Source organism: Anguilla anguilla, chromosome 4 (assembly GCF_013347855.1).
Source record: "Anguilla anguilla isolate fAngAng1 chromosome 4, fAngAng1.pri, whole genome shotgun sequence".
Lineage (NCBI taxonomy): Eukaryota > Metazoa > Chordata > Actinopteri > Anguilliformes > Anguillidae > Anguilla > Anguilla anguilla.
This window is the reverse complement of record NC_049204.1, coordinates 44,363,536-44,378,356: the sequence shown is the minus strand read 5'-3', so window position 1 is coordinate 44,378,356 and position 14,821 is coordinate 44,363,536. Positions and strand designations below refer to the sequence as shown.

Genomic DNA, 14,821 nt, shown 5'->3' with positions numbered 1-14,821 from the left:
ATTCATAGGGAAGGCATAAGTTTGTGGAAAGCAATGCACGCGCATTTCCGCAGATACCCGCCCTTACCTTTCACTTCATTTTACTTCTACCAGCATGCTTTCGTTATACTTTTCTGTATAGATATATATATATATATATATATATATATATATATATATATATATTGCATTTCGTCGTCGCAGTATTTGACTTCTACTCTTTGCAATGGCAATGAAGTTTAATATAATGTCATATAATAATACTGGCCTCTGTGCTCTCATGTTTGACTGAGGATAGCAGATATGAAACGCAAATGGAATAGCAAAGGGTCGCAGAGTATTTAATAATGAGCGCGAAGAGCTCCGCCACACAAATAATACCATGGATGAAGGAACACCTCAACACGCGTCGCCATCCAAGTTACCAACGGTAAACAGTGAAGACGGGAAACAGCTGCGGGACAAATTCCAGCTACTTGTTGTAAGTGCAAGCCTATATACTAAAATCAGCAGTAGTCTACATTATGAGTATACAACTGTTGAATGGCTTATAGGTGGCGGTATAAATAACATGAACCAATACTTCAATCAGGACGTACAGTAACGGTTTATATTTTCATGTCATATTACAGTATGCCTGCCGAGACGAGTCTGCCAGTCGGGACGAACTGGCAGCAGAGGCCTTGAAGACGGCCACATGGGCACTGGCCACTATAGGCAGGTTGGAGCGGCAGAACCGCGCCGCCAACCAGCGAAGTCGCCATCTGCAAGAGCGACTGCTCAATGCGCAGCACAAACTACAGGCCTCTGAGTTGGACGTCACAAAGGTCCAAGCGACCGTAGCTTTGCAGTTTGACGGTACGTTGCTACTCTGAAGGAGAAATAACGTATTGTAATGTTAAAGAAAACACAGATCGCCTGACAATAAATAACTGTTCAATTCATATATTCCTTTAGATCGGAGAATGGCGACCACAACTCGTGCAGATGTGGAAGAAGGAGCTGATGCAAGCGCAGACAGCGAGCCAACTTACGGCCACCTGCCAGACTGAGGGAGGGCAGAAAATACAAATACTTATTCCTGTGTGCCCCCAGCCCTTGCTCCGCAGCACTAAATTTGTGTACATACGTGCGTGCACATTGTGTTAATGCCAATAAAATTGCATTTGTCCCACTTTTATTTTGAATCGTGTCAGTCTCTCCTCCAAACTGTGTAAATGTCTGCTGCGTTTTCTCAGGGTATCGACTTTACATAACTGCCGGGCAGATGTATTTACTCCCCTACTTTTGAGACGCGCTAGCAATTAAAAACGCTAGGCGACGGCAAAACCTATAGCATAACTATGAAGCTATTATATAGTCTATGCTGCTGCATTCTATCTTTTCTTCAACATCATTCCGATAATTTTATTTCTTATATTCATGGGGAAGGCGTACGTTTGTGGAAAGCAATGCACGCACATTTACGCAGATACCCGCCGTTGCCTTTCACATTATTTTACATCTACCAGTATGCTTTGGTTATACTTTTCAGAATAGTAGCTGTCTATATCTCGGTTTTTCCCCCACATATTATTCGTGCAGATAACACCGAAGCGTGAGATACGCTTTTATCCATCGACATTGTGCGCATGAGAACTACAGTCTCTTGATGTGTGAATGTGTGAACATTTCCACCCTTTTTGTTGTTGCGTAGCAAGTGTGGCTGCCTGAGAATAATATGAGGACAAGCATTGGATTGTTCGTCCTGCGTCCTAACGTATATTGGCCCTCTTGTTTTAAATACATATGAATACAGCCATTGGCCTCCTCCTCATATTCATCATAACACTATTGTCAATACAAGTGGGCGCTTTTCATGCAAAGTGGTCATCATTGCATGTGAATGCATGAACGCGCCAGATCTCCGCTCCGGAGGACAGGCATTCACACGTCTGTGTACCACCGCCCAGTGGCGCGCGGCGTAACTATCAAGCTATTATATAGTCTATGCTGCTGCATACCATCTTTTCTTCAACAGAATTCCGATACTTTTATTTGTTTGATTGATAGGGAAGGCATAAGTTTGTAGAAGGCAATGCATGAGCATCTACGGAGACACCCGACATTGCCTTTCACTTTACTCAGTGGCTGTCATTATGTTGCACCGTTTATACTCACTCTGTTTATACTGTATGTCCTGTCAATATTCTTCATACTATACCTTTCCTTTTCATACCTTTCATATTCTATATAGGGTATATATATATAACATATGTACATACGCTGCATTGGACTTTACTGCTTCTTTTGCACTTCAGGTGACATGCTAACTGCATTTTGTTCTCCCAGTACTTGTGCTTGGTGCAATGACAATAAAGTTGAATCTAATGTAAAGTCATGTAATGATGCTGGCTATTGCCCTACTAACAAAATGTGGTTGTGGCGACGTACTATTAACGTCCTCTAATTTACGTAGTATTCACGTAAAAACGTAAGACTAGCGTTATTACGTGATTACCTTTCCACAACGTTGCTGATGGGTCACTTGCTTATTAAACCCCGACTATACATTTAGAGTTTGTGTATTAAAAAAGGTATATCATGGTGTTGTAATTTTGTTCTCCATTCTATCCTACCAATGAAATGCCATTGTTTCTGTAATTCATATCTTCAAGAAAAAGATATAAGATACTCAGTGCAGCAATACAAACTGTACACATATCAAGCCCAAATGGAATAGAAAGCCTTTATTGTCATTGTGTAGAATACCACTGAGATCAGGTTCAAGTTACATTTCTAGGTACGCAATATGTGCTGAAGCAAGCATCATTATGGTACAGAAGATGAGACAAACATACAAAACTAGATACAAAAACAACATAAAAAGGGTGACTTGCACTAGTGTAATGTCTATAGCAGGTCCCCCAAAGCACATGTGCTAGTATAATATGCAGTACCTCCTCATCACCATAATCACTTTCACCACCATCATAAGCATCAACTGCAGCATATTGACAGAATATCATGACTACATCCTCCGTAGTATTTTTCTGATAAATTTATTGATATGTCAACAGATTGAAGTGCACAAGAACTAGATTTAAAACACCCAAAACTCCTTGTCAATAAAATATGCATTGTCTTGCATTGTTGTAGTTTCAGGACAGTAATAACCATAGACCAATTATTTCTACATTATAACAGTGTTGAGTATTTTTGCCTTTTTCAAGCAGTGAACTACATTTAAGTTACGATCCCCCACATATTAAAGTAGGATGTCTGCAGGCATTAGCAAGTTAAATTTAAGGTTTTTTAGACATTTTAAATGCTTCTTAGAATAACATTTAAGACAGTGTGCCACACAAGTAAGCACAGGCAAGTTGTACTCTCAGCTAATTTACATTTTTACAGTTATCTAAAATGACAACTTTCACATTTGTCCAAATGTTTATTCTGGTCCAAGAAAAGGACACATTGTGGGCTTTTACCATTGAAATACAAACACATTGTAACCACAGATAAATACACCATGATATATTCAACTGTCATGATGTATTAGACAATTTCATGAACAAAAATAAATGTAAGACAATGTAGGACTTTTTAAGGGCTTGTAATCACCCCCTAAAGACATGTCACAATCATTTTCTCATGTTACTTAATTTTCAAAAATGCTATCCATGTTAACTATTTAATAAGGTTATAGGAGCTCAATAGAGTCTTATTATGTACTATACAGTTCCAAATCACACTGCCCAAATTCACAGGCCTCCCATGCATTGTTCAACTTGGAATAATGGAACTTGGAATACAGTCACTCTTGTCTCAGGCATGTCTTGAGTGGGGAAGGCTGGACCTCGAGTTCTTCACTGGGGCAACAGTCATAAGACCATGTGTGAGAGGTGAAAGGATATTAAATTGGACCAAGTAAGAAAAATACATTGAGCAACACACGCAGCAGGCTAAAATCGTAATTGTGTTTTGACAATGACAAACAGTCAATGAGCAAAGAGCTGTTTCCATATAATATCCATAACCACCTTTATTCTGATCTTGTGCTGTAGTTTCCATTTGAGCTGTTGCACCAAATGTAGAGAACTCTGCAAAACAAAATCAATTTATTCAGTATTTGGTTAAAATACAGAGAAATACTCTTGATTAATATGGATTACACAATGCACTGGCACAAAGCCAAAGCCAATTTATTTGTTATTTTTAATTTTTTTTAAGACCACGATTACACCAGGTATGGAGTAATTATGCTAGAGGATTTGTGGGAAAAAAGTTGAGTTTTTGGATTTCTAATGGAAATAATGTTTAGCTAAATGCTTTCAAAAGAGCGCAAAAATAGCTTGCAAAAGAGGTGGCAACAATGCTAGCTTGAAAAGGCTTGCAAGCTCCAGTTTGTCAAACACCAAAAACCAAATGAAGACCACACAACTATTTTATATCATTTTTAATGCCACCTTAGTTGCTACTGCCATCTGGCGAAGATTCTGACAAATTACACTTTCCATCGTCTAAATTAGCAATGCGGGAGACACGTTTCCCTGGCTTTTACATTTGACACAAAACTACCTAACGTCGGAAAATTCTAATAGCGAACCGTTTATTTTTATGTTCATTTTTTTTAAGTACCGAGAAAGTGCTGAAGTTTTGGTATACCGTGCAACACTACGTCAGACGCATATTCCAATCAATTGCTCAGTTTAGCAGAGAAGGCACATTTCAGAGCGCCACCGAGACTGATAGAATAATAACACATGAATGCACAATTCAATGCATTTTTATTATACCTGCGTGTTTTCGCGCGTCTGCACAGGAACTCAGAACCTATCAAGAAAATGGTTTAACTATTTCTCCGCATAATGACAGATTCAAAGACTAAACGAACTCACCCGATACTGTCTTCGAATGGATCCATGCCAAAGAAAAGTAATTATTCATCCTCTCAGTCAACTTGGACCCAGTAGGTTAAACTGATTAACGCTAACACAAACAAGAGCAGCAACAACGCAGTCTATGAGAACATTCAAGCAATAGTTAAGACGAGTTAAGACTAAGTGACCTACGGAACAACTACCTAGTTACAACCCTAAATTAACAGTCAATTTAGAGATTAAATTGAGAGTACGATTTCTCAGCACAATGACGGATTTAAAGACTGAACGAACTCACCCGATATTGTCTTCAAATGGACCGCATTATTAATTTAGACATTAGCAGACTACAGCGCAAATGCGTCTTTTGTTTATATTCAATATTAGTAATTGCAGCGAGAATCTGCAGCTGTAGGTCGTTATGTTATGGTAGCAACGGAACGAAGCGGACTATATATGTATTACCGTCATTGTTTTATTATACCAGCGTGTTTTCGCGCGTGTGCACAGAAACTGAGAACCTATCAATAAAATGGTTTAACTATTTCTCAGCATAATGACAGATTAAAAGACTAAACGAACTCACCCCATACTGTCTTCAAATGGATCCATGCCAAAGAAAAGTCATTATTCATCCTCTCAGAAAGCTTTTACTGAAAAACTTTTGGTCGCCTATCCTAGCATGACCTCTAGGTGGCAGTATCAGACCGTCCTTTCACTGATAAAAACTAGACCCTACGGTGCCGGATTACTTGCGTCGCCATGGTTGTCGCTTGCCGTAAAGAAGTTTACTCGATGTCGTAATCGTTTGGATTTGAAGCTCCAGCTTTTCCGCACCCCACCTAATGAAAAAGTCCAAATGGTGTGCAAACCATATGGCGGACATAGGTGCTCCGAATAGGAAAGTTGTAGAGCACATTCAGATGCATCGGTCGATGAAGTTTTGTGTTGATCTGACTTACGGTGTGGGAGTTATGACCTTTTAAACTATGACCCTTTGTTATAGCGCCACCATCTGGCCGACATAGGTGTTTTTTAGTGTCTGGGTAGTGGGATGCCATAGGAACCCACCTACCAAATTTGGTTGGTCTACAACTTATGGTTGCTGAGCCTCAGACCTTTCAGCGGAGAAAACTGCCACGCCCCAACTAAAAGGTCTAAATGGCGGGCAAACAATATGGCGGACATAGGTGGTGCCAATGACAAAGTTGTAGAGCACGTTGAGATGCATAGGTCGATGAAGTTCTGCGTTCATCTAACTTATGGTGCGGCAGTTATGGGCTTTTACGCAAAACCCTTTGTTATAGCGCCACCATCTGGCCGACGTACGTGATTTTTAGTGCCTGAGTAGTGGGGGCCCATAGGAACCCACCTGTCAAATTTGGTTGCTCCAGGACTTATGCTTGCTGAGCCTCAGACACTTTTAACGGAGAAAAATAATAATAATAATAATAATAAGAATAATAATCCTAACAGATACAATAGGGTTCCACCAGCTTCGCTGCTTGGACCCCTAATAATCCTAACAGATACAATAGGGTTCCACCAGCTTCGCTGCTTGGACCCCTAATAATCCTAACAGATACAATAGGGTTCCACCAGCTTCGCTGCTTGGACCCCTAATTAAAGCCGCAAGCGGCGTTGGAAGGGGTCCAAGCAGTGGCAGCATCGCGCCCCCTATGGAGCGATTTTAAAATGGCTTTGTCCTCACGATCATATGCCTTCACCCAACATATCTACTGAATATCACGATGATCGTATGATATATTGATGACTTATGGCCAATTTTGAGCTAAGAGACGCTGTCGGATGACTTAGTTACGTCGCCATGGATGTGGCCTGGCCGCTTCCCGTCAAGGCCTTTAATATGTCGTAACACTTAGATGGCATGTCATAACACTTAGATGGTCCGGTGTGCATGCACAGCTGCAGTGTTTCTGCGCCGCAACTAAAAAAGGCCTCACACTAGTGTTGTCACGATACCGAAATTTTGACTTTGATACTGATACCAGGTTTAGTATTACGATACTCAATACTGAAATGATACTTGAAACTTAAACGGTGCTAATTCGATACTCGGTAATTACCTTAATAGATCAGAAACGTAATGTCCACAAGGGTTGACCTCATTTTCTAATTCATGGTTTATTAACAACCTTTAAGTTGAAGCCTCTTCAACATATTAATATGCATAGGCCTATAGTGTTACAACACTGAACAATAGAAAAACATGTTAAATATATTTCAAAAATTAAACAGTTGTAAACTAAATAATCTTTAAAACAGGTCTTTCACCTTTAAATAGATTTAAAAACAGCATATTTTAATAACAATACAGCATCTATCTATAATAAAATATTTCCAAATTGGAACACCTATTGCTACTGAAGTGAACTGAGTCAAAGCTTGCGCTGAATCAAAGAGCTGAGTGCACAAGCACAAGTCACCTCACTTGGCAACCTTAGTTGCTACTGCCTTCTAGCGAAGATTCTGACAAATTACACTTTTCATCCTCTCAATCAGTAATGCGGGAGACAATTTTCCGTGGCTTTTACATTTAACTCAAAACTACCGAACGTCGGAATATTCTAATACCGAACCGTTTATTTTTAATTTAAAAAAAAAAATTTTAAGTACCGAGAAAGTGCTGAAGTTTTGGTATACGGTGCAACACTACGTCAGACACATATTCCAATCCATTGCTCAGCTTAGCAGAGAAAGCACATTTCAGAGCGCCACAGAGACAGATAGAATAATAACACATGAATGCACATTTCAAATAATAAATATGACATTGAGAAAAAACGGAAGAAAGACTGAATATGAACTCGCGAATTGCGTGCTGCGGGCAAAGAAGCCTACCGTTTTATTTATGTAGACAGGGGCACATGAGACAATTTTCGGTTACGCTGACGTATAAAACGCTATTTCAAAAGCTAAATCAGACATGTTATACATCGTTAGAAAGCTTATAATCTCACCTACTGAATAAATGAATTGTCAATCAAGCCAAAGCAACAGGTGTGGTATTACGCACAGCTATTTTTGAAGGTAGCCTACCCAGTGATCAAAAATGCGCGTATATTTCGCCAACGGATTGTTCAAGACAATATATGACCACTCATTCGCAAAAAGGACATACCTACGCGTAAAACCGATGGTAAGATTGTATATTTATTAAATGTTTAGTCCCATATATTGACTTTAGAATGACATAGTATAAGGAAAAAAACAAAATTGTCTCGTTTATTTCGTTATTCAGTGAGCAGCGTTTTCACTGCTGTATTGGCATATTTTAGGGCTAATGTCGGGTTTATCTTGTTTCTACGGAATATTGCATTACATTACATTACAGGCATTTGGCAGACGCTCTTATCCAGAGCGACGTACAACAAAGTGTATAACCATAACCAGGAATAAGTGTGCCGAAAACCCTAGAGAGAAATACCGCTCCAAGTGCAGGGAACAACCGCATAGTTCAACTTGGACCCAGTAGGTAAAACTGATTAACGCTAACACAAACAAGAACTGCAACAACGCAGTCTATGAAAACATTCAAGCAATAGTTAAGACGAGTTAAGACTAAGTCACCTACGGAACAACTACCTAGTTACAACCCTAAGCTTACAGTCAATGTAGAGATTAAATTGAGGATACGATTTCTCTCAGCACAATGACGGATTTAAAGACTAAACGAACTCACCCGATATTGTCTTCAAATGGACCGTATTATTTATTTAGACACTGGCAGACTACAGCATAAATTGCGTCTTTTGTTTACATTCAATATTAGTAATTGCAGCGAGAAACTGCAGCTGTAGGTCGTTATGTTATGGTAGCAACGAACCGAAGCGGACTATATATGTATTACCGTCATTGTTTTATTATACCACAACCCTAAGCTTACAGTCGATTTAGAGATTAAATCGAGGATACGATTTACAGCATGAATTGCGTCTTTTGTTTATATTCAATATTAGTAAATGCAGCGAGAAACTGCAGCTGTATGTCGTTATGTTAGCAACAGAACGAAGCGGACTATATATGTATTACCGTCATTGTTTTATTATACCAGCGTGTTTTCGCGCGTTTGCACAGAAACTCAAAAACTACCAATAAAATGGTTTAGCTTTTTCTCACCATAATGACAGATTTAAAGACTTAACGAACTCACCCGATACTGTCTTCAAATGGATCCATGCCAAAGAAAAGTAATTATTCGTCCTCTCAGAAAGGTTTTACTGAAAAGCTTTGGGTAGCCTATCCTAGCATGCACGCTAGGTGGCAGTGTCAGACCGTGCTTTCACTGCTAAAAACTAGACCCTACGGTGTCGGATTACTTGCGTCGCTATGGTTGTCGCTTGCCGTAAAGAAGTTTACTCGATGTCGTAACCGTTTAGATTTGGAGCCACAGCTCTTCCGCACCCCACCTAATAGAAACGGTCAAATGGCGGGCAAACCATATGGCGGACATTGGTGGTCCCAAAAGCAAAGTTGTAGAGCACATTCAGATGCATCGGTCGATGAAGTTTTGTGTTGATCTGACTTACGGTGTGGCAGTTATGGCCTTTAAAAGTATGACCCTTTGTTATAGCGCCACCATCTGGCCGACACGGGTGATTTTTAGTGCTTGAGTAGTGGGGGGCCATAGGAACCCACCTGCCAAATTTGGTTGCTCTAGGACTTATGGTTGCTGAGCCTCAGACATTTTAGCTGAGAAAACTGCCACGCCCCAACGATACAGTTAAAATGGCGGGAAAACAATATGGCGGACACAGGTAGTCCCAATGGCAAAAGTATAGAGCACGTTCAGAGGCATATATCTATAAAGTTTTGTGTTGATCTAACTTATGGTGTGGGAGTTATGGCCTTTTACGCAAAACCCTTTGTTATAGCGCCACCATCTGGCCGACGTACGTGGTTTTTAGTGCCTGAGTAGTGGGGGCACATAGGAACCCACCTGCCAAATTTGGTTGCTCCAGGACTTATGGTTGCTGAGCCTCAGACACTTTTAGCGGAGAAAAATAAGAATAATAATAATAATAATAATCCTAACAGATACAATAGGGTTCCACCAGCTTCGCTGCTTGGACCCCTAATAATAAGAATAATCCTAACAGATACAATAGGGTTCCACCAGCTTCGCTGCTTGGACCCCTAATAATCCTAACAGATACAATAGGGTTCCACCAGCTTCGCTGCTTGGACCCCTAATTAAAGCCGCAAGCGGCGTTGGAAGGGGTCCAAGCATTGGCAGCATCGCGCCCCCTATGGAGCGATTTTAAAATGGCTTTGTCCTCATGATCATATGCCTTCACCCAACATATCTACTGAATATCATGATGATCGTATGAAATATTGATGACTTATGGCCAATTTTGAGCTAAGAGACGCTGTCGGATGACTTAGTTACGTCGCCATGGATGTGTCCTGGCCGCTTCCCGTCAAGGCCTTTACTATGTCGTAACACTTAGATGGCATGTCGTAACACTTAGATGGTCCGGTGTGCATGCACAGCTGCAGTGTTTCTGCGCCGCAACTAAAAAAGGCGTCACACTAGTGTTGTCACGATACCGAAATATTGACTTTGATACTGATACCAGGTTTAGTATTACGATACTCAATACTGAAATGATACTTGAAACTTAAACGGTGCTAATTTGATACTCTGTACCTAACGATACTGAAATTACCATAATAGATCAGAAACGTAATGTCCACAAGGGTTGACCTCATTTTCTAATTCATGGTTTATTAACAATCTGGGTCATTAACAACCTGTAAGTTGAAGTCTCTTCGACATATTAATATGCATAGGCCTATAGTGTTACAACACTGAACAATAGAAAAACATGTTAAAAATATTTCAAAAATTAAACAGTTGTAAAGTAAATAATCTTTAAAACAGGTCTTTCACCTTTAAATAGATTTAAAAACTGCATATTTTAATAACAATAAAGCATCTATCTATAATAAAATATTTCCAAATTGGAACACCTATTGCTACTGAAATGAACTGAGTCAAAGCTTGCGCTGTATCAGGGAAGTGAATGCACAAGCGCAGGTCACCTCACTTGGCAACCTTAGTTGCTACTGCCATCTAGCGAAGATTCTGACAAACTACACTTTTCATCCTCTAAATCAGTAATGCGGGAGACACATTTCCCTGGCTTTTACATTTGACACAGAACTACCGAACATCGGGAAATTCAAATACGAAACCGTTTTTTTTTTCTGTTTTTTTTTTTTTTTAAGTACCCAGAAAGTGCTGAAGTTTTGGCATACCGTGCAACACTACGTCAGACACATATTCCAATCCATTGCTCAGTTTAGCAGAGAATGCACATTTCAGAGCGCCACAGAGACAGATAGAATAATGACACTAAATGCACATTTCAAATAATAAAGACGACATTGAGAAAAAATTAAAAAAAGGACTTAATATCAACTCGCGACCCGCGTGCTGACCGCAGAGCAGCCTACCGGTTTATTTATGTAGACATTGGCAGATCAGAAAATTTTCGGTTAAGCTGACCTATAAAACGCTATTCCAAAAGCCAAATCAGACATGTTATACATCGTTAGAAAGCTTATACTCTCACCTACTGAATAAATGAATTGTCAATCAAGCCAAATTGAACTAAGAAGAACGACAACGCCGTAAGCAACAGGTGTGGTATTACGCACAGCTATTTTTGAAAATATCCGACATTTCACAAACGGATTATCCAAGACAATATATAACCACTCATTCGCAAAAGGGACATCTCTACGCGTAAAACCGATGGTAAGATTGTATATTTATTAAATGTTTAGTCCCAGGTATTGACTGTAGGATGACGTGGTAATTTTTAAAAAAAAGTTAGTCTCGCTTATTGCGTCATTCAGTTAGCAGCGTTTTCACTGCTGTATTGGCATATTTTAGGGCTAATGTCGGGTTCATCTTGTTGCTACGGAATATTGCATTACATTACAGGCATTTGGCAGACGCTCTTATCCAGAGCGATGTACAACAAAATGTATAACCATAACCAGGAACAAGTGTGTCGAAAACCCTAGAGGGCAGTAGCCTACCGTTCCAAGTGCAGGGAACAACCGCATAGTCCAACTTGGACCCTGTAGGTTAAACTGATTAACACTAACACAAACAAGAACAGCAACAACGCAGTCTATGCAAAAAGACAAGCAATAGTTAAGACGAGTGCATTAACTGAGTCACCGACGAAACAGCTAACTAGTTACAACCCTAAACTTACAGTCAATTTAGAGATTAAATTGAGAATACGATTTCTCTCAGCATAATGACGGATTTAAAGACTAAACGAACTCACCCGATATTGTCTTCAAACTGACCGTATTATTTATCTAGACATTGGCAGACTACAGCATAAATTGCGTCTTTTGTTTATATTCAATATTAGTAATTGCAGCGAGAAACTGCAGCTCTAGGTCGTTATGTGATGGTAGCAACGGAACGAAGCGGACTATATATGTATTAGGCTACCGTTATTATTTCATTATACCAGCGTGTTTTCGCGCGTTTGCACAGAAACTCAGAACCCATAAATAAAATGGTTTAGCTGTTTCTCAGCATAATGACGGATTTAAAGAGTAAACGAACTCACCTGTTATTGTCTTCAAATGGATCCATGTCAAAGAAAAGTAATGATTCATCCTCTCAAAGCTTTACCGTAGCGTATTATTTATGTAGACATTGGCAGAGTACAGTATAAATTGCGTCTTTTGTGAATATTCAATGTTAGAAATTGCAGCGAGAAACTGCAGCTGTAGACACAAGATAGTCTGTTATGTTATGGTAGCAACGGAACGAAGCGGACAATATATGTATTAGGCTACCGTCATTGTTTCATTAGACCAGCGTGTTTTCGCGCGTTTGCACAGAAACTCAAAAACTACCAATAAAATGGTTTAGCTTTTTCTCAGCATAATGACAGATTTAAAGACTTAACTAACTCACCCGATACTGTCTTCAAATGGATCCATGCCAAAGAAAAGTAATTATTCGTCCTCTCAGAAAGGTTTTACAGAAAAACTTTGGGTAGCCTATCCTAGCATGCACGCTAGGTGGCACTGTCAGACCGTGCTTTCACTGCTAAAAACTAGACCTACGGTGTCGGATTACTTGCGTCGCCATGGTTGTCGTTTGCCGTAAAGAAGTTTACTCGATGTCGTAATCGTTTAGATTTGGAGCTCCAGCTTTTCCGCACCCCACCTAATGAAAAAGTCCAAATGGTGTGCAAACCATACGGCGGACATAGGTGCTCCCAATAGAAAAGTTGTAGAGCACAGTCAGATGCATCAGTCGATGAGGTTTTGTGTTGATCAGACTTACGATGTGGGAGTTATGACCTTTTAAAGTATGATCCTTTGTTATAGCGCCACCATCAGGCCGACATAGGTGATTTTTAGTGCTTGAGTATTGGGGGGCCATAGGAACCCACCTGCCAAATTTGGTTGCTCTAGGACTTATGGTTGCTGAGCCTCAGACATTTTAGCGGAGAAAGCTGCCACGCCCCAACGATACAGTTAAAATGGCGGGAAAACAATATGGCGGACACAGGTAGTCCCAAGGGCAAAAGTATAGAGCACGTTCAGAGGCATATATCTATAAAGTTTTGTGTTGATCTAACTTATGGTGTGGGAGTTATGGCCTGTTACGCAAAACCCTTTGTTATAGCGCCACCATCTGGCCGACGTACGTGGTTTTTAGTGCCTGAGTAGTGGGGGCCCATAGGAACCGACCTGCCAAATTTGGTTGCTCCAGGACTTATGGTTGCTGAGCCTCAGACACTTTTAGCGGAGAAAAATAATAATAATTAAAGCCGCAAGCGGCGTTGGAAGGGGTCCAAGCAGTGGCAGCATCGCGCCCCCTATGGAGCGATTTTAAAAAGGCTTTGTCCTCACGATCATATGCCTTCACCCAACATATCTACTGAATATCATGATGATCGTATGATATATTGATGGGTTATGGCCAATTTTGAGCTAAGAGACGCTGTCGGATGACTTAGTTACGTCGCCATGGATGTGTCCTGGCCGCTTCCCGTCAAGGCCTTTACTATGTCGTAACACTTAGATGGTCCGGTGTGCATGCACAGCTGCAGTGTTTCTGCGCCGCAACTAAAAAAGGCGTCACACTAGTGTTGTCACGATACCGAAATTTTGACTTTGATACTGGTACCAGGTTTAGTATTACGATACTCAATACTGAAATGATACTTGAAACTTAAACGGTGCTAATTCGATACTCGGTACCTAACGATACTGAAATAACCTTAATAGATCAGAAACGTAATGTCCACAAGGGTTGACCTCATTTTCGAATTCATGGTTTATTAACAACCTGGTTCATTAACAACCTGTAAGTTGAAGTCTCTTCAACATATTAATATGCATAGGCCTATAGTGTTACAACACTGAACAATAGAAAAATATGTTAAATATATTTCAAAAATTAAACAGTTGTAAAGTAAATACTCTTTAAAACAGGTCTTTCACCTTTAAATAGATTTAAAAACAGCATATTTTAATAACAATAAAGCATCTATCTATAATAAAATATTTCCAAATTGGAACACCTATTGCTACTGAAGTGAACTGAGTCAAAGCTTGCGCTGTATCAGGGAAGGGAATGCACAAGCGCAGGTCACCTCACTTGGCAACCTTAGTTGCTACTGCCATCTAGCGAATATTCTGACAAACTACACTTTTCATCCTCTAAATCAGTAATGCGGGAGACACATTTCCCTGGCTTTTACATTTGACGCAGAACTACCGAACGTTGGAAAATTCAAATACGAAACCGTTTTTGTTTTTTTTTTAATGTACCGAGGAAGTGCTGAAGTTTTGTTATACCGTGCAACACTACGCCAGACACATATTCCAATCCATTGCTCAGTTTAGCAGAGAATGCACATTTCAGAGCGCCCCAGAGACAGATAGAATGATAACACATAAAT

At 40.0% G+C, this 14,821-nt stretch overlaps 1 long non-coding RNA gene across 1 annotated transcript; it reads right to left on the bottom strand.

The window, feature by feature from the left end:
* Nucleotides 1-2,929: 2,929 nt before the first annotated feature.
* Nucleotides 2,930-4,624, bottom strand: LOC118226236. Its single transcript, XR_004764999.1, has 2 exons — nt 4,002-4,624; nt 2,930-3,830 (listed from the first exon to the last, which is right to left on the bottom strand). It is a non-coding gene; the product is annotated as an uncharacterized LOC118226236 (long non-coding RNA).
* Nucleotides 4,625-14,821: the final 10,197 nt, after the last annotated feature.